Source organism: Callithrix jacchus, chromosome 2 (assembly GCF_049354715.1).
Source record: "Callithrix jacchus isolate 240 chromosome 2, calJac240_pri, whole genome shotgun sequence".
Lineage (NCBI taxonomy): Eukaryota > Metazoa > Chordata > Mammalia > Primates > Cebidae > Callithrix > Callithrix jacchus.
In genome coordinates this window covers 97,296,811-97,322,462 of record NC_133503.1, presented here as the reverse complement: position 1 = coordinate 97,322,462, position 25,652 = coordinate 97,296,811, and the positions used below count along the sequence as shown (strand labels likewise).

General features: G+C 38.5%; 1 long non-coding RNA gene across 1 annotated transcript; it reads right to left on the bottom strand.

Annotated features, from left to right (window-relative positions):
• Positions 1-1,257: 1,257 nt before the first annotated feature.
• LOC128929961 (uncharacterized) lies at positions 1,258-25,005 on the bottom strand. The gene is made up of 3 exons (XR_008477334.2): positions 24,962-25,005; positions 2,955-3,040; positions 1,258-1,599 (listed from the first exon to the last, which is right to left on the bottom strand). It is a non-coding gene; the product is annotated as an uncharacterized LOC128929961 (long non-coding RNA).
• Positions 25,006-25,652: the final 647 nt, after the last annotated feature.

The window sequence follows — 25,652 nt, the reverse complement described above, 5'->3', positions numbered from 1 at the left end:
AGATTCTGCCCTATTCTATGTCTTTCATGCACTATTTCTAAAAATACAAAGCAAATGTGAAATTTATAGGAAAAAATATTTCTTAAGAGATTTCAAACAGAGAAAATCGAGGTTATGAACCTGGTGATGCAGACGAACAGCCACTTCTAATCAGTATGAACCAGACGGAGAAAACAGTAATGGTATTGGTGACTAAGGTTATTAAGAATCCAGAGAATCCAAGAGGATTGTTAGAAGTAGGTGGGAAAACAACCACAAAAGTTGAAGAGGTTTTTGGAGACTATATTAAACCTTTCTTTTGTCTAGAACTTGTTAGCGTCTCTATCAATTAAAAGCATTAATCTCTTCACATTGTTCTCTTTACAGGTAATATATGAGAGGGAAGGACATACTGAATAAATTACCTCTTCCCTGTTGTCCCAGAAATAAAATGATGAAAGTTGTTCCACATCCCCAATGAGTACATATAATAAAAAGGTATGGCCAGGTACAGTAGCTTTCACCTGTAACCCTAGCACTTTGGCCAGGTACAGTAGCTTTCACCTGTAACCCTAGCACTTTGGCCAGGTACAGTAGCTTTCACCTATAACCCTAGCACTTTGGCCAGGTACAGTAGCTTTCACCTATAACCCTAGCACTTTGGCCAGGTACAGTAGCTTTCACCTGTAACCCTAGCACTTTGGCCAGGTACAGTAGCTTTCACCTATAACCCTAGCACTTTGGCCAGGTACAGTAGCTTTCACCTGTAACCCTAGCACTTTGGCCAGGTACAGTAGCTTTCACCTATAACCCTAGCACTTTGGCCAGGTACAGTAGCTTTCACCTGTAACTCTAGCACAAGGCAGATCAATTGCTTGAGTCCAGGAGTTCATGACCAGCCTGGCTAAACCCATCTCTATTTAAAAAATATACAAAAGTTAGCCAGGCATGGTGGTATGCACTTGAAGTCCCAGCTACTCAGGAGGCTGAAATGGGAGGACTGCTTGAGCCCAGGAGGTGGAGATTGCAGCGAACTGAGGATGCATCAGTGCATTCCAGCTTGGGTGACAGAGTGAGACCCTGTTTCAAAAACAACAACAACAACAACAAAAAGAGAGTGAAAAGCAAAGGTTAATATATTATCCCATATTCAAGGCAAAGAGTTAATATCAAAGTTTTTGTTCAATATGGTGGAAAACTACATATTTTAAAAGGAGAGCAAAAAATATTTTTTAAAGCCAGCCTTAAATTTACCAAAAAGAACCAAACTAGGAAATGGAAAAATCTACATAATTTTATTTTTAATAGTTACCTACTGCTGCTTAACAAATTATTCCAAAACTCAATGGCTTAAAAGAACAAACTTTTCACAGCTTTTGTGAATGAACCAAGAATTTGGGAGAAGCTTAGCTGGGTGGTTCTGGCTCAGTGTTTCCCCTCTATAGACTTGATAGGTACTAGCGGGTCCTCTTCCTAACTCTCTCATGCAATGGTTGTCTGGAGGCTTTCATTCCTCATGACTACTCATAGAATCATCTTTGGATCTCACTGCAAAGCTCGTGAGTAGCTTCACAATAGGGTAGTTATCCTCCCTCAGAGTCAGTGTTCCAAGTGTGCAAGCTGGGGGGAATCAGGGTGCTTTCAATCTACTAGTCACATATCCTTACTTACACTGTATTTTATTCATTAGAAGAGAATCATCAAGGCCAGGCGTGGTGGCACACACCTGTAATCCTAGGGAGACTGAGGCAGGAGAATTGCTTGAAGTCAGGAGTTCAAGACCTCATCTCTATAAATAATTAATTAAAAAGAAGAGAAGCATCAAGTCCAGCCCACACTCGAGAGGAATTAGCCAATGCCCTTTGGAAGAAGGATGTCAAAGAACTTGTGGACACACTTCTTAAACCATCATATGATAACTTGAAAAACTGTGAGAGGTTAGTGGCAGAAAGGGCTTGGGAGGAGCACCGACTTCTAGAACAGAACAGAGAAGCCAGATACACAGGAAAGCTCAGCTCCTAACTTTACGGCTGCCCCCAGAAACAGTACAAGACAGTCAACAAAATCCTGAGGATTCTTACCAAAACCTTCAAATTAGGACAGAATATATATACTGAGTGCATATGTATCTCTCTCATCTTCTGACTGAAGAATGATGGAAATTAATGCTAGAGAAAAAGGGATAGAGAAGTGAACTCAGTGCCCTGATTCTCTGAAAAGTATGGAAGTCAACAGGGTTCCAGGCTGAATTGGGAGAACAATCCAAACCCCCCGAGCAATACCAACACTGTTGGGGCCCTTCCCACAACCCTTAGCATTCACAGTTTCCTATGTCTGGTTTTTGAGCTTCCAACTGCAACCACCTACAACTGAGGGTTTTTTGTTTTTGTTTTTCTTTTTTGAGACAGAGTTTTGCTCTGCTACCCAGGCTGAAGTGCAGGTGGCACGATCTTGGCTCACTGCAACATCCACTTCTCAGATTCAAGCAATTCTCCTGCCTCAGCCTCTCAAGTAGCTGGGACTACAGGCATGCACCACTACGTCGAGCTAATTTTTTGTATTTTTAATAGAGGCAGAGTTTCACCATGTTGGCCAGGTTGGCCTTGAACTCCTGACCTCAAGTGATCTGCTCACCTTGGCCTCTCAAAGTGCTAGGATGACAAGGGTAAGCCACAATGCCCAGCCTCTGAGGGTTCTTTTGACCAGCAGAGCCCACCTTGGTCTCTCCTGGCACAGGCAGAAAGTACTGGGAAGTTAATGCCTCCTCCCAGCAATGCTCAACCAATGACTGACAACAGGTGGGATAAATATCCAATTTCTCCACTCTCAATTGCAGTAACTCTGATATGTGTTCTGCACTGCCTCCCAGAATCCCCTGGTGGGATTAAGCTGCTTCTATTGCCCACAAAAGTAACCTTTTACTGGCACACCCTTTACTGACTTTCTTCGCTTCCCTTTCTCACTTTTCCACTCACCTACCAGTGCTTTCTGGGACTTTCTCCCAAATAAAGTGCTTCCACTCACTTTCTTGTCTCAGGTTCTGCTTCTGAGATATCCCAACCTAAGAATTAAAATAAAGAACAGAAAACACACCCAAATGAGGAGTATGAACCCTGATATAGAATAATTAACAAAATCCCAGAAGACAGAGTAGAGCCCAGGTAATACGAAAGATAGCATGTCCATGATTATCTATAGTATGTCTCCACTTTTATAAAAGTGTCAGCCTAAATAACAGAGAGAGAGTCTCTAAAAGAAAATTATACATATTCAGGAATAAATCATTGCAATGGGAATGTGTGTCCCATAGTAAATTATATGCATATTCAGGGAGGTAAAGGAAGATAAAGGTTTTAAACGAAAAATGAGGAGGATGACATAATTGTTTTGAGATAATTTTCCTTGGGTTACAAGGATCAATAACAAGGGTGAGACCAGTCCAAGTTTGGACAGGTAGTTGGGGGCAGATATTTTCACAGAAGTATTTTTTGTGTAAGGTTGTGACAGCCTTTGAGCAAGTTTGTGGTTTTTGCAGTCTTCTGTGATAGTTTTTGTCACCAAGTATTCATGCATGCAAACCCTTCATGGCCTTCCCTGGCTCTGTTTGTCAGAGTTTTTGTTTTTTAAAAACACAAGTGACTTTTTTTCTTCTGACAACTTTCACAATAGTATTCCTTTCTTGTTCTCCACCAAGCCAGCCAGCCAGCCATCTATTTGTCTATCTTTTATTCATGAACCCTCTTCATGGCCTTCCCTGGCTCTGTTTGTCAGAGTTTTTGTTTTTTAAAAACACAAGTGACTATTTTTCTTCTGACAACTTTCACAATAGTATTCCTCTCTTGTTCTCCACCAAGCCAGCCAGCCAGCCATCTATTTGTCTATCTTTTATTCATCTATCTGTGCACATGCATAGAAATATATCTAGGTACATGTACTCTGCCATGCTGCCATGGCTGCTGGCACATGTGAGCAGGCATCGATCCCACTACCACCACCCCTATGAACCACTTTGCCTGGTACCACTCATTGGAGTGCTGTAGCCAGTAGACCAAAAATATCTTGGCCCCTCCAATGCAACAGGTTCCTAATCTCAAAGGACCAGAGAACAAGGCAGGGACCTGGTACCAGACCCACAAAATTAGAGCATGCAGACAAGGAGGGCTGACCTGGGCCTTTGTTCCCTAAAATCTTCCAGAAATTAACTCAATTAACTGAACCCACCTTATACCACAGTCAAACCCCGAAGGCATCAAAAAAGACTTTGAAAAAAAAAAAAAACCCATTCAAAAGACAGCAACTTCAAATATTGGAGGATCACTGGCCCACCCTACAGAGATGAGAAAGAACCAGCTCAAGAACTCTGGCAACTCAAAAAGTCAGAATGTTTTCTTACCTTCAAATAATCACACTAGTCCCCCTGTTCTTAACCAATCTGAAATGGCTGAAATGGCAAACAAAAATAGGAATGAAGATCATTGACATTCAGGAGAAAGTTAAAACCCAGTTCAAAAAAAAAAATCTAAGGAACACAATAAAACGATACAGGAGAGTAAAGATGAAATGGCCATTTTAAGAAAGAACCAAACCAATATGAGACAGCTGAAAAACTCATGTCAAGAATTTCATAATAGAATCACAAGTATTAACAGCAGAATCTAGGAAGCTGAAGAAAGACTCTTAGAGTTCAACAACCAGTTCTCTGAAATAAATCAGTCAGACAAAAATAAAGAAAAAGTAATATAGAAGAATGAAGAAAATATATGAAAAATATGGGATTATGTAAAGAGACAAAATGTACAACTCATTGGTATCCCTGAAAGAGAGGAAGAGAAAGCAAGCAATTTGAAAAAATATATTTAAGAATATCATCCATGAGAATGTCCCCAGCTGCACTAGAGAGGCCAACATTCAAATTCAGGAAATGCAGAGAACCCCTGCAAGATACTATATAAGACAACCACCCACAAGACACATCGTCATCAGAATCTCCAAAGTCAAAATTAAAGACAAAATGTTAAAGGTAGCTAGAGAGAAGGGTCAGGTCACCTACAAAGGGAACCTCATTAAGCTAAAAACGGACCTTTCAGCAGAAATACTACAAGCCAGAAGAGACTGGGGGCCTACATTTGATACTCATAAAGAAAAGAAATTCCAACCAAGAATTTTACCTCCAGCCAAACTAAGCTTCATAAGTGAAAGAGAAATAAAATCCTTTTCCAAGAAGCAAATGCTAGGGGAATTTATTACCATTCAACCTATTTTACAAGAGGTCCTTAAGGGAGTGCTAAATGTCTTAAGGGAGTGCTAATGGCTACCACGAAAATGCACTTAAGTATACAGAACATTGACACTGTAAAGCAACCACACAATCAAGTCTGCATAACAATCAGCTAACAACATGATGGGATCAAATCTGCACATGTCAATATTAACCTTGAATGTAAATGGGCTAAATGCCCCGATTTAAAGGCACAGAGTCACAAGGTGTATAAAGAAGCAAGACCCCACTGTATGCTGTCTTCAAGAGACCCATCTCACATGCAATGACACCCACAGACTCAAAGTCAAGGGATGGAGAAAAAATTACCAAGCAAAGAGAAAACAGAAAAAAGCAGAGGTTGCTGTTGTAATTTCAGACAAAGCAGACGTTAAACCAACAATAGTCAAAAGAAAATAAGGGCATTAACAATGATCAAAAAAGACAAAGAAGGTCATTACATAATGGTAAAAGGTTCAATTCAACAAGAAGACCTAATTATTCTAAATACATATGCACCCAACACAGGATCACCCCATTCATAAAGCAAGTTCTTAGAGACCTATGAAGAGACATAGAACTCACCCACACAATAAATAGAGCATCCCACAGACAGTATTAGATCATCAATGCAGAAAACTAACAAAGATATTCAGGACCTGAGCTTGACACTGACCAAATGGGCCTAACAGTTATCTACAGAACTCTTCACCCAAAACATAGAATATACATTCTTGTTGCCATATGGCCCATACTCTAAAATTGACCAATAGTCAGACATAAAACAATCCTCAGCAAATGCAAAAGAACCAAAATCATACCAAACACACTCTCAGACAACAGCACAATAAAAATAGAAATCAAGACTTTAAAAAAAATCACTCAAAACCATGCAATTATAAGGAAATTAAGCAAACTGCTCCTGAATGACTTTTGAGTAAATAATGAAATTAAGGCAGAAATTAAGTAGTTCTGTGAAACTAATGAGGACAAATATGCAACATACCAGAATCTCTGAGACACAGCTAGAGCAGTGTTAAGAGGAAAATTTATAGCACTAAATGCCCACACCAGAAAGTTAGAAAGGCCTGGCAACAGAGTGAGACTCCATCTCAAAAAAAAAAGTTAGGAAGATATTACATTAACAAGCTAACATCATAACTAAAAGAACTACAGAAGCAAGAGCAAACCAACCCCAAAGCTAGAAGAAGACAAGAAATAACCAAAATCAAAACTGAACTGAAGGAAACTGAGATGTGGAAAAACCATACAAAAGATAAGTGAATCCAGGAGTTTGGTTATTTGAAAGAATAAATAAGACTGATAGATTGCTAGCTAGACTAACAAAGAAAACAAAAGAGAAGAGCCAAATAAGCACAATGAGAAATGACAAAGTGGACATTACCACTGACCCAACAGAAATACAAAAACTCCTGAGAGACTACTATGAACATCTCTATGTACACAAACTAGAACACCTAGAAGAAATTGATAAATTTCTGGAAATATTCTAAGATTGAACCAGGAAGAAATTGAATCCCTGAGCAGAACAATAACAAGTTCTGAAATTGACTCAGTGAAAAAAAAGCATACCAACCATAAAAAACCCAAGACTAGACAGAGTAACTGCCAAATTCTACCAGATCTATAAAGAAGAGCTGGTACCATTCCTACAGAAACTTTTCCCTTAACATGAGGAGGAAGGACTTTTCCCTAACTGATTCTATGGGGCCAGCATCATCCTGATGCCAAAACCTGGCAGAGACATGCAGACACATATAAAAACATCAGGCAAAAAAATCATTGATGAACATAGATGCAAAAATCCTCAACAAAATACAAAACCAAATCTAGCAGCACATCAGAAAGCTACTCCACCACGATCAAGTAGGCTTTATCACTGGGATGCCAGGTTTCAGCATATGCAAATCCATAAAATTCATATCAAGCTGAGAAAGAGCCTTAATAGCCAAGGCAATCCTAAGGAAACACACACACACACACACACACACACACACAGCCAGTGGTATTCCACTACTTGACTTCAAAGTGTAGTACAAGGCTACAGTAACTGAAACAGCATGGTATTGGTACAAAAATAGACACATAAACCAACAGGACAGGATAGAGAGCCCAGAAATTGTGTCACACACCTACAGTTACCAAAGGTGTCGACTTATTCAACAAAGTCGACAAAAACAAGCAATGGAGAAAGGACTCCCTATTCAATAAATCATGCTGGGATAACTGCCTAGCCATATGCAGAAGATTGAAACTGGACTCCTTTCTTACACCCTATACAAAAATCAACTCAAGATGAATTAAAGATTTAAATGTAAAACTTAAAACTATAAAAACCTTGGGAGACAACCTAGGAAATGCCATTCTGGACATAGGCCCTAGCAAAGATTTTATGATGAAGATGCCAAAAACAATTGCAACAAAAACAAAGGTTGACAAATGGGACCTAATTGAACTAAAGAGCAACTACCAACAGAGTAAACAACCTACAGAATGGAAAAAAAAAATATTTGCAAACTATGAATCTGACAAAGGTCTAATATCCAGAATCTATAATGAACTTGAACAACTTAACAGGAAAAAAAAATAATCCTATTAAAAAGTGGATATGAACAGACACTTTTCAAAAGAAGACATACATACAGCCAAAGGCCATATGAGAAGACACTCAACATTACTCACTGCTGAGTCTGACCCACAGACTCTGGCCAAGCGACAAATGAAAGGAGTTCACAGATATAAGATACAGGTGTTTTGCCTGTAAGAGCACAGCTAGGGCACCCCACAGCTTATAGACCCCAAAGAGGGAGGCTGGCCATGCAGCCCCAATAGGCCAGAGATGCTCATATTTATTTTAGAACAGATTTAACAACAAAGGTCTTGAGCAAACACCATTTGTGGTCATTAACATTGCCAACTTCCCGAGTAGAGAGCAGCCATGCATGCAGATGATCAAAGGTCAGTTTTAGGGCAACATGAGTAAACAAGCTATTTAGATAAACTCCTCTACATTCCCTTGTTATCTGCTCTTTGCTCTTGGCTCAAGGTAAGATGCTTAGGCTACCTTCAGCCAAAACCCTTTACTGAAACTTATGCAAAAGCTCCCAGCCTTCAAAGAAGGCTTGCATCTTTCCTATAATTTTTCCCACCACCGATGATGAATATCCTACATCTCCCCCTTTCCTGTTTTTTTGCATCAGGTTTTTTTTATTGCAAAGTACAGATATGTGCAGCAACAGGTTTGTCAGGTGCAGAAATTATAACTTGTATTCCGTCTTTGCATCCTGGAATTACTAAATAACATCAGACAAACATTAGTATAATCTGTAACATTCTTTTTCAGTCAAGGAGTGACATGTAGTGTTACTTGGCACCTCAGTCCAGTGTGCCATTACTGAGGGACCCCACAAGGGGTATGTTAATCCTTTCTAGCCAAGAAGTTGCATTGTTAGAGACTAGGAAGGAGTTGCATTGTCAGAGACAGACTGCCTAAGTAACAGGGTGGGGAAAAAGGTAGATTTAGAAGATAGGTTAATAGAGTGTAGCAGGTACAGGTAGCAGGCAGCATGAAAGAATAAAAAAGAAACAAATTATCTGGAATGAATGGTGTTTGTGTTTGGAACAGGATTCACTCAGCCTCCCAAGTTGTCTCCGTCAGCACCCCCCAGGTGTGTTTGGGGCTGGTGTCATCCAAGGAAGTCACAACATCCAGGGCTGTGGGTCCTACAGGGTCATTTCCTTCATTTCTGGTACACGGTTGGGTCCTAGCCATACCATAGTATGGTTTGATGTATCATGCTAGATTTCAAAGAGGGCCTGGAGGGTGTAAACACAAGCATAACATCTTCCCCATGTTAGCAAATCATTTGGACTATACCATACATTACTATTCACATCTTTACATAAAATTGTAGGTTTTAAGTCTTGAGAGATTTTAGCAAAGTGCTTTTCTATAGTAGATTGAAACTTGCCATTTAAATTTAAGAAATTAAGGGTAAATAAGGCTTGTGCTAGTAGTGTTCCAGGGTCCTTACTCATATTTCCTCTTTTTTGTATTCTGAGCATATTTTTAAGGGTGGAGTGAACTACTTTTGTAGGCAAACCTACAGTAGTACAAGATAATAACTAAAGTAATTTGTTAGCAGGAAGGGCATGCTCTATATGGCCTGTATAATCAGAGGATGCTGTCTGAAGATCTAGTATAGGGGCACTACTGCTTCAAATTGCTTTTTACTCGAAGGAATTCTTATGACATCAGGATCATAACCTAGCAACAGACTGCATTGTCTGCAACCTGTATAGATGACTTTACTAACTAGCTGGATATAGGGAGATAGTGTTTTAGTCCTGGTATGTAAGCAAAAAATCCATTCTAGGAAGCACAGTCCTGGGGCCATCTGTCCTAGTAATCCTGTTGGGGAATGTTTAGTAGGAAAAACAAACAATTAAACTGAATATTTTGGATCTATGTGATGAAGTTGCCTCTGAGAAGAAATAGCTTGTTCTATTTCCTCAATCTCCTTTTTTTGCTGCAGGGGTTAAGTTCCTGAGAGAATCCAGGGAAGCATTGCCTTTTAAGATAGAAAACAGGTTTTGCAACTTAGCAGCAGTTATGCCTAAGGTGGGCAAAGCCAGTTAATATTGCCCAGTAACTTTTGATAATCATTTAAGGTATGTAAGTTGCTAGTATTTAATTTAACCTTCTGGGGTCTTATTGACTGGGAAGTTAGCATGTATCCAAAATAATTCCAAGGAGATGACATTTGTACTTTTTCAGGTGCTATGATTAAATCTCTTAACTGTGTATTAAGCCCCATTTGGGCTGCCAGTAATATATCATCCATAAAATGAATAATCTTGCATTTAGGAAATTCTTTTCTACTGGGGAGCAAAGTGTGATTTACATGACACTGACACATGGTGGGACTGTTCAGCATTCCTTGAGGAAATACTTTCCAGTGAAATCAGTGAGCTGGTCTTTTATTATTGATAGCTGGTATTGTAAACACAAATTTTTCTCTGTTCTGTCTGCAAGGGTGATGGTATAAATGCAGTCTTTTAAGTCAATAACAACTATAGGCCAATCTTCGGAAATTGTTGCAGGGGAAGGGAGCCCCTGTTGAAGATGCCCCATAGGTTGCAGATTAGCAGTAATAGCCTGTAAGTCATGCGAAAGTCTCCGTTTGCCAGACTTTTTGGGAATGACAAAAATGGGCAAATTCCAAGGGCTGTTAGATGATTCTATATGGCCAGCTTTTAATTATTCCTCAACTAATTCATGGGCTTGCTGTAATTTCTCTCCCTTTGAAGGTTACTGTTCTACCCAAATAGGATTTTTAGAGAGCCACATTAGGTGTAGGGGAGGAATAACAGTGACCATTATTAGAAAAGGGTTTTCTGTTCACATTATTCATCAAATTCTGCCTTCCAGAGGAGGTTCTGACTGGCATTCAAAGTTGTTTTAGCTAGCATTGAACAGGCCCATAGGCTCAGATGGAAGTTGTTTGCTATGGTCTCAATTAATCCTTTTGTGAATGGGCTAGCAGCTCCATTTTCTCTAAAGCTTTTTCTTATCTCTTATCCTGATTGCCTTTTGTTGATCTTGCCTTACTGGGCAGGTGAAGAGCTCCCCTTCTATTGCCTCTTGCCTAAGACAGGTTCCCATAGCTGTAGTGTATCTCTTATCTTTTTTCCAATCTATTGGGGGAGGGGACTTAGGGAGAATTTCTGTCTCCTCTGTGGCACTTTTACCTGGCAAGTGTGGGACTGAGGGAAGGGGATTAGGTGATAAGGTAGGTGATGTTTCCTCTTCCCTTCCCTTTTTGGGTTCTTCTGGATAGAGCAGGACCAAAGCAGACTTGATTAAGGCCTATAACATTAAAGATGTCACTGGGACCCACTGCCCTTGGGCATGATGCTGTTTAAGATTTCTCCCCGTTTGCTCCCAAAGCTCTATGTCTAGCCTGCCTTCTGCTGGGAACCATGGGCTATGGGAAACAACAGTTTGCATTAGGTCCCTTAATCAAGCCTGTGAAACTGAGGCTCCACTAGCTTTAAGCAGCTGTTTCAATACCTTTATATATGGTTTCTGTTGTGCTGATAACTGTTGTCCCATGATTAAACCCTAGCCTGAACGATTCCTTTAAACGTGGAAATCCCAAGTGGATACCAATGACTTACTGACTTACTAACTGCATAGTCTCCTCAACCTTCATTTTCAAGGGTCCTGTCATAATTTGTTGCAGCATTCCTCACACAAGTGCACCAGCTGCTGATTCATTACAGCCATCCTCCCATGAGGGCACCAACTGCTAAGTCTGACATGCAGACTCTGACTGAGTGATGATGAAAGTAGTTCTCAGACAAAGGTGTTTTGCTTGTGAAAGCATGGCTAGGGGACCCCACAGCTTACAGACCCTAAAGAGGGAGCCTGGCTGTGCAGCCCTGATATGCTGGAGATGCTCATATTTATTTTAGAACAGATTTAATGACAAAGGTCTCAAGCAAATACCATTTGTGGGTAATTAACATTGCCAACCACCTGAGTAGAGAGCAGTCATATGTGCAGATGATCAAAAGTCAGTTTTAGGACAACATGAGTAAATAAGCTATTTAGATAAACTCCTCTACATCCTTTTGTTATCTGCTCTTTGCTATTAGCTCAAGGTAAGAGGATTCGGCTCCCTTCAGCCATAATCCTTTACTGAAGCTTTTGCAAAACCTCTTGGCCTTCCAAGAAGGTTTGTGTATTTCCTATAATTTTTCCCACCACCTTGACCAATCTCCTATAACTAATCATTAGAGAAATACAAATGAAACTCACAAGGATACCATTTGGTGCTAGTTAGAATGGCTATTATTAAAAAGTCAATAAATAACAGATGCTGCAAAGGTTGCAGAGAAAAGAGAACACTTATACATGCTGATGAAAATATGGATTACTTCAGCCATTATGGCAAGCAGTGTGGTGATTTCTCAAAGAACTTTATACAAGATCCAGCAATCTCATTATTGGATATATACCTGATATGGTTTGGCTGTGACCCCACCCAAATCTCAACTTGAACTGTATCTCCCAGAATTCCCACATGTTGTTGGAGGGACCCAGGGAGAGGTAATTGAATCGTGAAAGCTGGTCTTCCCCATGTTATGCTCGTGATAGTGAATAAGTCTCACAAGATCTGTTGGCTTTATTGGGGTTTCTGCATTTGCTTCTTCCTCATTTTCTCTTGCCACTGCCATGTAATAAGTGCCTTTTGCCTCCCACCATGATTCTGAGGCCTCCACAGCCATGTGGAACTATAAGACCAATTAAACCTCTTTTTCTTCCCAATCTCGAGTGTGTCTTTATCAACAGCATGAAAACAAACTAATACAATACCCAAAGGAGTATAAATAGTTCTATTAAACCATAAAGACATGTGCATGCATATGTTTATTGCAGCATTATTCACAATAGCAAAAACATGGAATCAACCTAAATGACCATCAGTGATAGGCTGGATACTTAAAATGTAGTACATATACACTATAGAATACCACACAGCCATCAGCCATTAAAAAAAAAATGAGATCAGATCCTTTGCAGCAACATGATTGGAGCTGGAGGTCATTATCCTAAGTGAACTAACACAGGAACAAAATATCACATGTTCTCACTTATAAGTGGGAGTTAAACATTGAGTACACACAGCCACAAAGAAGAAAACAACAGACACCAGGGCCTACTTGAGGATGTAGTGTGAGAGGAGGGACAGATGGAAAAACTACCTATCAGGAACTATGTTTATTACCTGGGTAACAAAATAATCTGTATACCAAAGCTCCATGACACACAATTTACCTGTATAAAAAACCTACACATATGCCCCTGAATCTAAACGTTTTTAAAAATATAAATTATAAAAGTAAATAAAATAAAGAGGGAAAGATGTCTAAAGTCATTTCTTATATTAAGTCTAATTATGTATACATGGCGCAATCTGGGTGTTTTTAACCTTCATATTTGTTCCTTTCTATTATATGCATTCTCTGTAATAAGCATGTATTATTTTAAAAACAACAATAATAATTATTTTCTTTAAAAAGCAAAAATTGAGGGGTGGGAAAAATAGATGTTGGTCAAAGGGTTCAAACTTGCAGTTATAAGATGAATAATTTCTGGGGACTTAATATATAGCATGATGACTATAGTTAATAATAATACGTTGTGTACTTGAAATTTACTGAGTCGATCTTAGGTATTTTCACCACAAGAAAAGGTAACTGTGTGAGGTGGCAGATATGTTAATTAGCTTAGTTGTGGCCATGATTTCACTGTGTATATGAATATCAAATCATCACTTTGTACCCCTTGAATATATACAATTTGTATTTGTCAATTATATCTCAATAAAGCAGAAAAGAAAACAAAAAAAAGCTAGAATTATACCAAGAGATGAATAAGAGTAGTTTTCATTTCAGATGATGTGAATTTAGATAATTGTGATTTTCTGTGATTAAAGATACAGATGAGTTTCTGTATCTTTAATGAGAAGTTTATTTTTCTTCCTTGTTTCTTCCAAATCAGTCATGATGTTTAAAATCGATAATACATAGTGTTGATTAAAGATCACGTAGTAGGCAGTTTTACATGTTACAAGGTAGAAGAAGATTGCTTTAAAGCAATAAGTTGGCAAAACTTTTCAGAAAGGTAAATTAACAATATAAATCAGGGGTCTTCAAAACCATGACACTTTTGATCCAGTAATTCTTCTACATATTTAACTGAACACAGTGTTTTCCAAAGGTTGGTCCCAGCATCAGAATCACTACAGCCCCTCCAAAGACTGAATCAAAATCTCTGGTACTGAGATCTTGGAATTGTGCATTAACAAGTTCTTCTAATAATACTTACATATACTAAGGCTTAAGCCCTACTGGCCTGAGGAAATGAGATTCATTCGTTAATGTTTATTCTCTACTAAGAATCAGGCTCTGTTTCCTGCACTAGGGACATAGCTGTAAATAACACAGAAAAAGTCCTTTGACTCATGTTATCTTTTTTTTTTCTGAGACAGAATCTTGCTCTATTGCCCAGGCTGGAATGCAGAGGCATGATCTCAGCTCACTGCAATCTCCGCCTCCTGGGTTCAAGCAGTTCTCTTACCTCAGCCTCCCAAGTAGCTAGGACTACAGGCACATACTGCCTCACCTGGCTAATTTTTCATATTTTAGTAGAGACGGGGTTTCACTATGTTGCCCAGGCTGGTCTTGAACTCCCGAACTCAGGCAATCCTCCCACCTCGGCCTCCCAAAGTGCTAGGATTACAAGCATGAGCCACCATGCTTGGCCTCTATCTTATTTTTTTAACTAAAAAAATTAACATAAATCTATGGATTGTAGTATTATTTGTGACAAAAATAAGAAGAAATGGTAATATTCAATGCTATTTTAAAGAATGGCAAGGGGACACCTTCATTATGTGCTGTCAGATGAAAATAATTATGATCCCTTTTTAAAAAATATACATATGTGTTCATTAAAAGACTACAGGGAAATACATATGCACAAAAATATTAATATTCATTTCTGTTATCTCTGAAAAACATGATTATAGGTTATTTCTATTTCCTTCTTTCTTCTTTTGGTATTTTGTAAATTCTTAGCATAAATATGAATTACTGACATAATCAGAAAAATATATAATGTTTAGAGAGGTTGATTTAAACACTAGAGAAAATAGTAAATTTCCAATCCTGGGTCTATTTTTTAAAATATGTGTTGATTTCAGTCACTAGAGTGAATCGGCAACCAATAGAATGGGAAAAAATTTTTGCAGTTTACCCAACTGACAAAGGGCTGATATACAGAATTGACAAAGAACTCAAACAGATTTACAGGAAAACAACAAACAAGCCCATTCAAAAATGGGCAAAGGATATGAACAGACACTTTACAAAAGAAGACATACATGAGGCCAACAATCATATGAAAAAATGCTCATCATCACTGGTCATTAGAGAGATGCAAATCAAAACCACATTGAGATACCATCTCACGCCAGTTAGAATGGCGATCATTAAAAAATCTGGAGACAACAGATACTGGAGAGGATGTGGAGAAAAAGGAACACTCTTACACTGTTGGTGGGAGTGTAAATTAGTTCAACCATTGTGGAAGACAGTCTGGAGATTCCTCAAGGCCTTAGAAATAGAAATTCCATTTGATCCAGCAATCCCATTATTGGGTATATATCCAAAAGACTATAAATCGTTCTACTATAAGGACACATGCACACAAATGTTCATTGCAGCACTGTTTACAATAGCAAAGATCTGGAACCATCCCAAATGCCCATCGATGATAGACTGGACTGGGAAAATGTGGCACATATACACCATGGAATATTATGCAGCAATCAAAAATGATGAGTTCGTGTCCTTTGTAGGGACATGGATGAATCTGGAGAACATCATTCTCAGCAAACTGACACAAGAACAGAAAATGAAATACCGCATATTCTCACCTATAGGCAGATGATGAAAAATGAGAATACATGGACACAGGGAAGGGAGTACTACACACTGGGGTCTATTGAGGGGCATGGGGAGGGACAGCGGTGGGGGGAGCTGGGGAGGGATAGCCTGGGGAGAAATGCCAAATGTGGGTGAAGGGGAGGAAGGCAGCAAAACACACTGCCATGTGTGTACCTATGCAACTATCTTGCATGTTCTGCACATGTACCCCAAAACCTAAAATGCAAATAAAAAATAAATAAAATATGTGTTGATTAACAATATTAGCATGCAGTTACTTTTCTTACTGACCTAAAGCTTAGAACATTCTATTCCCATTTTGGTAGCTATTCATTTTCAATTTCTGTCTTAAGAAGGTGGGCTTTCAAATTCTCTATAAATGGAGAGTTCAAGAAGACTCTTAACATTTAATTTTTCTTTTTCCAATTTTTAGTATTCATTGATTTCTTTGGCTGTTTTTGTCCTCTCTTATTTCACCTGTCCAGCAAGGTGGTAATCTAGCCACAGTCTGCCAGCAGAGGCATTACTGAGCTCCTGTGGGCTCTGCCCAGCTGCTGTGTGAACTTCCTGTTAAAACTGCCTTGGTAATGGTGGTCTGCCTCAGTAATAGCAGACTGCCTCGGTAGCGGCGGACTGCCTAGGTAATGGCTGATGCCCTTCCCCTAATTAGGTGGACTTTCCTGGGTCTAGCTGCACTTCTGCAAAACTCTCAATCCAGAGCATTTCAGGATGCTGGTCTTTGTGGAGGATGGGACCAGCTGAGCCAGATCACCTGGCTCCCTGTTTCAGTACCCCCCGACTTTGTTTTTTTCAGTTTAATGGATGGCTCTGTATCCCAGGCGTTCCAGGCGCCTGTTGAAGCTGCTGCCCAGATTTGTGTGAGTTTTTGTGCGGAGACCTGCAGAGCTGGCTGAAACAGCCATGCTGGAAGCTCATGGTGCTTTTCAGCCTGGGAATCTCCTGGTCTGTGGGCAGTAAAATCTCATTTGGAAATGCAGTGGTCACTCACCCTCTGCATTCTTCTCGCTGGGAACTGCACTCCAGAGCTGTTCCTATTCGGCCATCTTGGATCTGCTCTGGACTCTGCTATTTCCTTTTACCAAACGTTTTAGATCTCTTTCCATGTCATGTTATAGAGAGGTACAGTATTTTGGTAATGACTGTATTTATACAATTAACGTTGGATGTCAATATCTTGGTTTAATTAATAAATCCCTCTCATTCACACATCGTATTTTATAACTTATTGCTGATATGTAAGAAACCTATTGATTTTGGCAAGTTTATAGTCATTCCTGACTTTCTTACTGATATCTCTCATTAGACCTTGTTGTTTTTCTTTGTCTTAAATTTTCCAGAAAGACAATTTATTATTGAAAGATCATGATGTTTTTCACTCTTTCTTCTCAATATCTCCTATCCTATTTCTTCCTATTGTCTTATGCTTTGGGTAAGACCTCTAGAAGAGTGAGTAATAAATGTTACCAAGCATGACCATCTGAATAATATAGGTAAAGTTGATATTTTGGGTTCTAGAATTATCGAGAGAGCTATGTGATCTAATTAACTTGTGCAGACCTGGCCTGAGTGTGCTTGTTCTCAAACACTACCTTGCTTTCACATAACCTTATAATACACTGTGCAGATAGAGGGTCAGGATGAACCTGTTTAATTGCAGACTGCAAAGTCAGAATGAGGAGGTAGTAGGTACACTGTTGTAGGTGGATCTAATTTTCAGTTTTCTATCATAGACATAATCTTGTTCTATACCCAATATCCTTTTTCTGCCACAGTCAATCATGAAGTAAAGGAATTAAGAATCATGTTTCTACTGTTTTCATATCTGTCCTATCCCCAGGCAGCTCTACTTGCAACTGGATGGTGGTACTTAGGAAGGTGGAGCTGATTCATCAAGTAACAAAGGGCTTGCGTGAATACCTGGTATCTTTCCAAGTCTTGGTGACAGGGATAACTAATACAAAAACTTCGGTAGAATTGCTGATATTATGAAGTCCATCTAGAAAGTTGCTTTAAATTGAGTGAGGGGAGGGCAGGTTGATATCAAAATTACTTCCACTCAATCTAAAAATCAGGCTAGAAAATGGGTTTTGAGGAGGAAGCAAAGACTGTTTGAGGTCAGCACAAAACTGTCAAAACCCAAGTTGGAAAAGTTGGAAAGTTATGCTGTTTTTACTTAGTCTCATCTTGTTCTTGGTAATTGCTTCCTTTCAACCATAAAGTTGTTTAGTATAGGAGATATATTCCAAGGCTTCTCTTTATATTCACTGCTGCAAGATCCCATTTTAGTATAATTACAGTCTTGGAATTGAAGAGACAGGCTCACTCTATCTAGCTATGCAGCTGGCTTTCTCAAATGACAATACGATGGCTCACCAGCTTAGCAACATCCAAGGCTGTGAGCCAGGGGGAGGCCCTCATGCTGAAATTTTGCCCTTGCTTTGTCTGTATTTCCTCTGTGAAAATGGAGAAATGGTTTAGAATTTTTAAAAGCACAAAGTTTTAAATTCTCTGAGGGCTTTAAAAGGGACACTCTGAGTTCCAAATGCAGATTTCAGAATCCCAAATCAGAGATTATTCATCTTTATATCTCAAATAGATATTACTGAGAAAAAAAAAGATTTTTCAGAGCTTTTCTCCTCCTTATAATCTTTCTTCCTGTGAGAAGACTAAATAAAGTCTAAGCCAGTCTTAGTGGGTAGACCACTTGAAGTCAGGAGTTCAAGATCAGCCTAGCCAACATGGTAAAACACTGCCTCTACTAAAAACACAAAAATTAGCCAGGTATGATGTCATGTGCCTGTAATCCCAGCTACTCGGGAGGCTGAGGCAGGAGAATCACTTGAACCCAGGAGGCAGAGGTTGCAGTGAGCCAAGATCATGCCATTGCACTTCAGCCTAGGCAACAAGAATGAAACTCTGTCTCAAAAAAAAAAAAAAGGACTAAATAAAGTCTAAATTTGCCTGCCTCCTTCACCTATAGATGATTTCACATTCAGCTTGACTTGAAATTATTTTCACGATTTGAAATAATAACTTGCTCACCACAAGTTGTTCACACTAAACCCTCAGTTATCTAAAGACTTAAGTTTACATCTCCACTGATTTATCTTCTTCTCAAGAAGACCAGAGTCTCTTCTTTCTTCTATTCAGCTTTCCCAGATGTATTCCCTCCTGTCCCCAAGTTCTGTTTGTCCTTCCTTCACACAAATTCATGCATCCATGCCCTTTCTATACCAATTATCACAACCTCAGTTTAGATCTTTAGATCTATTTTCTGAACTATTTAAAAAGCTTCTTAAATGATCCTTCCACTTCTAGGCTCTCCCTATCCACACTCTTTTAAAGGTAGAATCAGCCTGTGAATAGCACCATTAAACAATAACAAACAGCAGACTTAAAAACATAATAGATGCCAAATGAGCACTTGGAATACACAGATTTTGAAAGACACTCTCAGGAATGGACTTTCTGCCCTGTTCAAACTGATGTCTCCCTGTCAAGTTCCATATAGCAGTGGTTTTCAAATATGGGGTGAGGGGGGAGCTTTTTTGCCCTCCAGGAAAGCTTTGAAGTGTTTGGTTACAATTGAGGTGAAGGAGGGATTTACTGGTATCTAGTGTGTAGAGGGCAAGGAAGCTGCTAAGCATCCTAAAATGGACAGGAAAGCTCCCATAATAAAAAGTGTAAATTACAAAATCTCAATGGGGCTAAGGTTAAAAAAGTCTGCAGATGTTCATAAATAACTGATAAATTTTCTCTGAGTTCAATGCTTCCCGTCTCCATATAATCAAATCCTACGCACTCTTCAAAGCTTGTTTCAACCCATCTCTCCCCATTCTCTCTCAAAGTTCCCAAAGCACTTCTAATCTGTATCACTCACAGGCAGAGTGGCTCTCATCACTCACAGTGGCTGTATCAAGCATTATCTTCGTTTAGAGGTCTTGTTTGTGTTCCATGTGCCCTATTTTCCAATACCATATCTTGTCAGAGCATAGGCGCAAGTCATTGGACCCATATTTCACCGTATTGCCCACAGCACTGACCATAGGACCCCCCCCCATTACACAATTAGTTAATATTTGTTATTCAAAGATGAATCCATCAGCATAGAAACTGACAACTGAAGTGGTCAGAAGAGAAAATGCTGCAGGGCTAAAATTGGGGAAATTAATCTGCAACAATCTTATTGAGAGCAGAGATGAGGGAAATGGGAATATAGAGAAAGATAGGAATGAAGACCCCAGGATGTACTACCTAGGATAAAAGAGTTAGAATGTGCATTTAGTTTAATATGATTTGTTTTGCAGGAAAAAAAAAGAATGTGTATTTAATCAGATTTTTTTTTAATATTGTGGTGAAATACATTCAATCTCAAATTTACCGTAACCATTTTTAAATGTACAGTTCTATGGCATTAAGTACATTTATATTGTTGTGCAATCATCACCACCATTCATCTCCAGAACTTTTCAATCTCCAATTGAAATTCTGTATGCCCTAAACACAAACTCTGCATTTCCTCCTTTCCCCAGTCCCTGGCAACCACCATGCTTATTTCTGCCTCTATGAATTTGTCTCTTCAGGAACCTCATCAAAGAGGAATCCCATACAATACTCAGCCTTTTATGATTGACTTATTTCACTTAGCATATCCTCAAGGTTCACTCATGTTGTAGCATGTAAGAATTTTCTTCTTTTTAAGGATGAATAATATTTTATGATATGTATATACCACACTTTGGCCATTTATCTGTTGATGGACATTTGGGTTACTTCTGCCTTTTGACTGTTATTGAAATCCCTGTTGTGAACATGAGTGTATAAATATCTGTTCAAGTCCCTACTTTCACTTCTTTTGAGTATATTTTCAGAAGTGGAATTACTGGGTCATGTGTTAATTCTGTTTTGAATTTTTTTAGGAATTACCATACCATTTCACATTCCCAGAAGCAATGCACCAGCGTTTCAGTCTCTCTGCATCCTCACCAACACTTGTTATTTTCCGAGTGATTTTTTTTATTATAGCCATTCAAATGGGTGTAAAGTGGTATTTCATTGCAGTTTAATTTGCATTTCCCTAATGACTAGTGAGGTTAAACACCTTTTCATCTGCTTATGGATCATTTATCTATATGCCTTGGTTAAATGTCTAGTCAAGTTCAACTTTTAATCAATTATTTGTTTTGCTGTTGTTGAGTTGTAGAAGTTTTTTATATATTCTGGATATTGATCCATTACCAAATACACAATTTGTAAATATTTTCTCCCCTTCTGTGGGTTGCCTTTCAATCTGTTAATAGTGTTCTTGGATGCATGAAAGTTTTTTAATTTTGATGAAGTCCAACTGAACTATTTTGTTCTTTCATTGCCTATGCTTTTAATGTCACAGCTAATAAATCATTGCCAAATCCAGTAGCATGGAGCATTTCCCCTATGTTTTCTTCTCAGAGTTTTATGCTTTCAGCTTATACATTTAAGTCATTGATCCATTTTGAGTTTACTTTTGTATATGATATAAGGTAAGGGTACAACTTCATTCCTTTGCATGTAGCTATCCAGTGTTCCCAACAACACTGAATGAAAAGACTGTCCTTTACCCCATTGAATGGTCTTGGCACCCTTGTCAAAAATCATTTGACTTTATATGAGAGAAATTAATTCTGAACTCACTATTCTATTCCATTGGTCTATATGTCAGTCTTTATGCTGGTACCACACAGGTTTGATTACTGTATTTTGTAGCAAGTTTGAAAATCAGTAAGTATGAGACCTCCCACTTTGGTTTTCTTTTTCAAGATTGGTTTGGCTATTCAGGCTCCTTTGAAATTCCGTATGAATTCTAGGATGATTTTTCTGTTTCTGCAAAAATATGTTGTTGGACTAGGGACTGCATTCATTACATCTATAGAGCACTTTGGGAGTATTGACATCTTAACAATGTTTAGTCTTTCAATCCATGAGCACTGGATGTCTTTTCATTTATGGTGTCTTCTTTAACTTCTTTTATAAGCATTTTATAGTTGTCAGTGTACTAGTCAATCAGATCTTTTAAAGAATGTTATTTTTTTGTAAGCAACATAACAGTATTGACCAACAAATCATTTGGCCCCATTTACCATATGTCTCTTTCAAGTTTTAGCTGCATATACAGATAATTTCAGTATAATTATAATCATTTCATGAATCCAATTTTAAACCTGGGTTTCTTTCTCTTTTTCTTTTCTTTCTTTCTTTGTTTCCTTTTTCCTTCTTTTCTTTTAAAGACAGGATCTCACTCTGTCACCCAGGCTGCAGTACAGTGGCACAATCATAGCTCACTCACTAAAGCCTCAAAATCGTGGGTTCTGGCGGTCCTTTCACCTCAGCCTCCTGAGTAACTGGGACTACAGGCATGCACCACCATGCCTGGCTAATTTTTTAAATTTCTTCATGGAAACAAGAGTCTCTCAATGTTGCTTATGCTGGTCTTGAACTCCTGGGTTCAAGTAATCCTCCCAAAGCCTCCCAAAGTGCTAGGATTACAGATGTGAATTACCACGTCCAGCCAGAACCTGAGTTTCTTTACTTATTATTATGTCCTACTGATTTTTCCATGTTTTCATATAGTCACTTTAATAGATTTTGAGTGTGCTGGATAGTGGACTGAATAGTGGACTCTGGGAGGGGAAAGGACAGCCAGTGACCAAAGCTTTGAGAAGGGGTAGAAATAAAAATTCTCATTTTTTTTTCTCTTTGAGTAGTGAAAATAAATACTTCCTAAGCAAAAATGAAAACAAGATATTCAAACACTGCCCCGGGGAAATCCTTTGGTGCTTGGATGAGAAGAGTCACAATTCGAAATATATTGACTGGCTTTAACTATGTCTCCTCTGATTCTTCTCAAACCCTAACTCTAAAACATAACATTTAATATTCACAACCCATCTTAAAAGACAAGTGTCCCAGAGCATAAACAACATGTATTTCCTGTACTTTTCACAGTGGATGGTGGATATATATTTATCCATCTGCAACTCTCAATTACTCAGAGTTTTCGATAGATGTTCAGAAATTCTATGAAACTGGATCAAATGCAAATATGTTTTCATATGAAGAGCCCATCTTAACAATATTTGATTTTATCACCTTTCTTGTAATACAAAACTAGGCTGACAGTGTTAGGTGTTCAACTGGGAGGTATGAATTAGTAAAGACAGGTTTTGGAAACTTTGCCTAGCCAAGTTTTTAATCAGAGTAGTGAACGTGCCCCTACAGTGAAAGCAGTCTGTCTCCTAGAATTATCTCTCCTCAAGTAGTTAGAAGGAGCCTGTACATAGTTGACTGCACCCATGAAAACCCACAGCTTCACCTTTCCTTTCCAAGATTTGTGCCATTTCTTGGATAAGTTTGAGGACTGATGAAATGTAAGCAGAGTCCCAGATTCCACTTTTCTTTAACTGCTCACTACCTTTTTAATTTTTTTTCTTAATTTGGAGACCATGTATTTCTAATGAGAATTTCTTAAGATATTATGGACCAAAAATTGACCAATTCTTATTCTTCTTCTTATTCTTCATTATCATTGTCATCTTCATCATATTCTAATTTTAAAGATGTTTATATACATGTCTCAATAAATCAAAATTTTCTACTGTCACTACTTCTCAGGGTTCAGGAATTAAAACAGGGTTACAGCACTTACGGTATTCCTTTTAATTAACTTCTGTTTCCCTTCCCACTCACTTTAAAATGAAATATTTTTTAACTGAAATATATTTTGATAGGCTTCCATTAAAACTTTTTTTTTCAATTCCCAGAGTTCAGCCCTAAAAGATCTGAGACCTTACTCGGATCTCAGAGGTTTAATAACAAACACCCTACTGAACAGCCACTAGAGAACTCATTAGTTTCACTTTTCAGGCTGGGGGCCCAAGGTGAGCTGCTTCTACTTGTGGGACACACACACACACACCTTACTGTAGAGTGCAAAATGCACACATTTTAGTCAGTCACTTTCAGCATGTTCCAAGAAACTAGATATCTCCATTAGGTAATGTCAGAGAAGACAAATGTGTTTCAATTACTTGCCAAAAATGCTTAGTGAGCATCAGAGAGATGCATTCTGCTTTCCAAATTATTAAACAGACTATTCAGAAGTACTGAAACATTCATTTTTCATTGCCGATTATTGACCAGAAGCCAACGACAGCTGTCTTCCTCTGATGCCCTATGGTGATGCTCACAGGAACTCTCTCCTTTTAGGGTTCAACCCACTAAAAGATGTTAAGGAATGCACATTTAGCAGCCTGACATCTAGGATTTGACTGAAGGATTTTAAGCACAGAAACCCATGGATCCTGGAAGGGCAATGAACTACTTTTAGATGCATTTGTCTCAGTAATAGTAATGTGTCTGGGTTTCTCCGCATAGATATACTGAAATAAGCAATCATAGTCTGTATGTTATTTGTATGTATAAATGTACAAATAGGTATTATGCATCTTTCTGGGAGGTAGGACCTGAATCTAAGTCATGATATAATTAAAACGTGGCATTTTGCTTGATGTATACAAGTGGTGCAGTGAAAACATCAACCATTTCTGAGAAACTATTTTTGAAAATCAAATTCTAGGACAGTCTGCATCAGAATTATCTGACTTTTAAAAACTGCAGATTCTGAGTTTTCCTTGGAACTTGCTTTTTAGCAGATACTCCAAGAAATGGCCTTTTTCTTAAACTTTTTTTTATCCAAGAAGGACTCCCTGAAAGTCCCCCCGAGAGGGCTTAAGTTCTCTCCCTTGTAGAAGGAAGGAATTAAGCATTTACATTGCTGAATTGGTTTAGGCAAAACTACCCATTAAAATAAAGAGCAGCTGGTAGCATGACAAGTAAGTCACCTTTTCTCATTCTGGCTTTTCCTCCATTTTTCTCCATTATGCTCTAGCTGTGAGCCCTCAGTTATCTCACTGATTTTTATCTAGCTCCCTAAAGAGCAGAGACTAGCCACCATGGCCACTCCATTTAGGGCATGACTCAGTTATTGAGTGACTATTGCATATTAGTAACTCATAGTCCGTGACTAGAATCCTAGCTAGACTTTTTCCTTCTGACCACTAGGCTGCTTGGGTTGCTATAACAAAATACCACAGACTGGATGACTTACACAACAGAAATTTATTTACTTACAGCTCTGGCGACTGGAAGTTCAAGATTAAAGTGCCAGTCAATTTAATTTCTAGCAAGGGCTCTCTTCCTGGCTTGCAAAGAGCTGCCTTCTCGTTGTATGCTCCTATAACCTTTCCTTACTTAGTCTGTGTGCTTGCAGAGAGAGAGACCTGATGTCTCTTCCTCTTCTTATAAGGGCTCCAACCTTATTGGGTTAGGGCCTCACCTTTATGACCTCATTAAATCTTTGTTAAATGACCTATGCAAATACAATCACATTGGGACCTATGCAAATACACTAAAGGACCTATGCAAATACAATCACATTGGGAGCTAGGGTTTCAACATACGAATCTGCAGGGGACAGAAGTCATTTCATAGCATTTCCTTAACTGGGGAATGAATAAATAAATTCTGGTGCATCCCTACAATGACATGCTAATCAGCAGTAAAAAAAAAAAAAAAAAAAAAAAAGACAAACTATTGAAATGCAAAAGAACATGGATAGATTTCAAATCTGTTATGCTAAGTGAAAAAAGCCAGATTAAAAGGGCTACATGTTGAATGAACCCATTTATATGACATTGACTGGAAAAGGTAACCCTAGGGGAACAGAAAACAGATCAATGGTTGCCAGGGTTTGGGTAAGGGTTTGACCAGAAGGGATATGGATAATATCTGATATTATCCTGATATAATAAGCAGAAATATT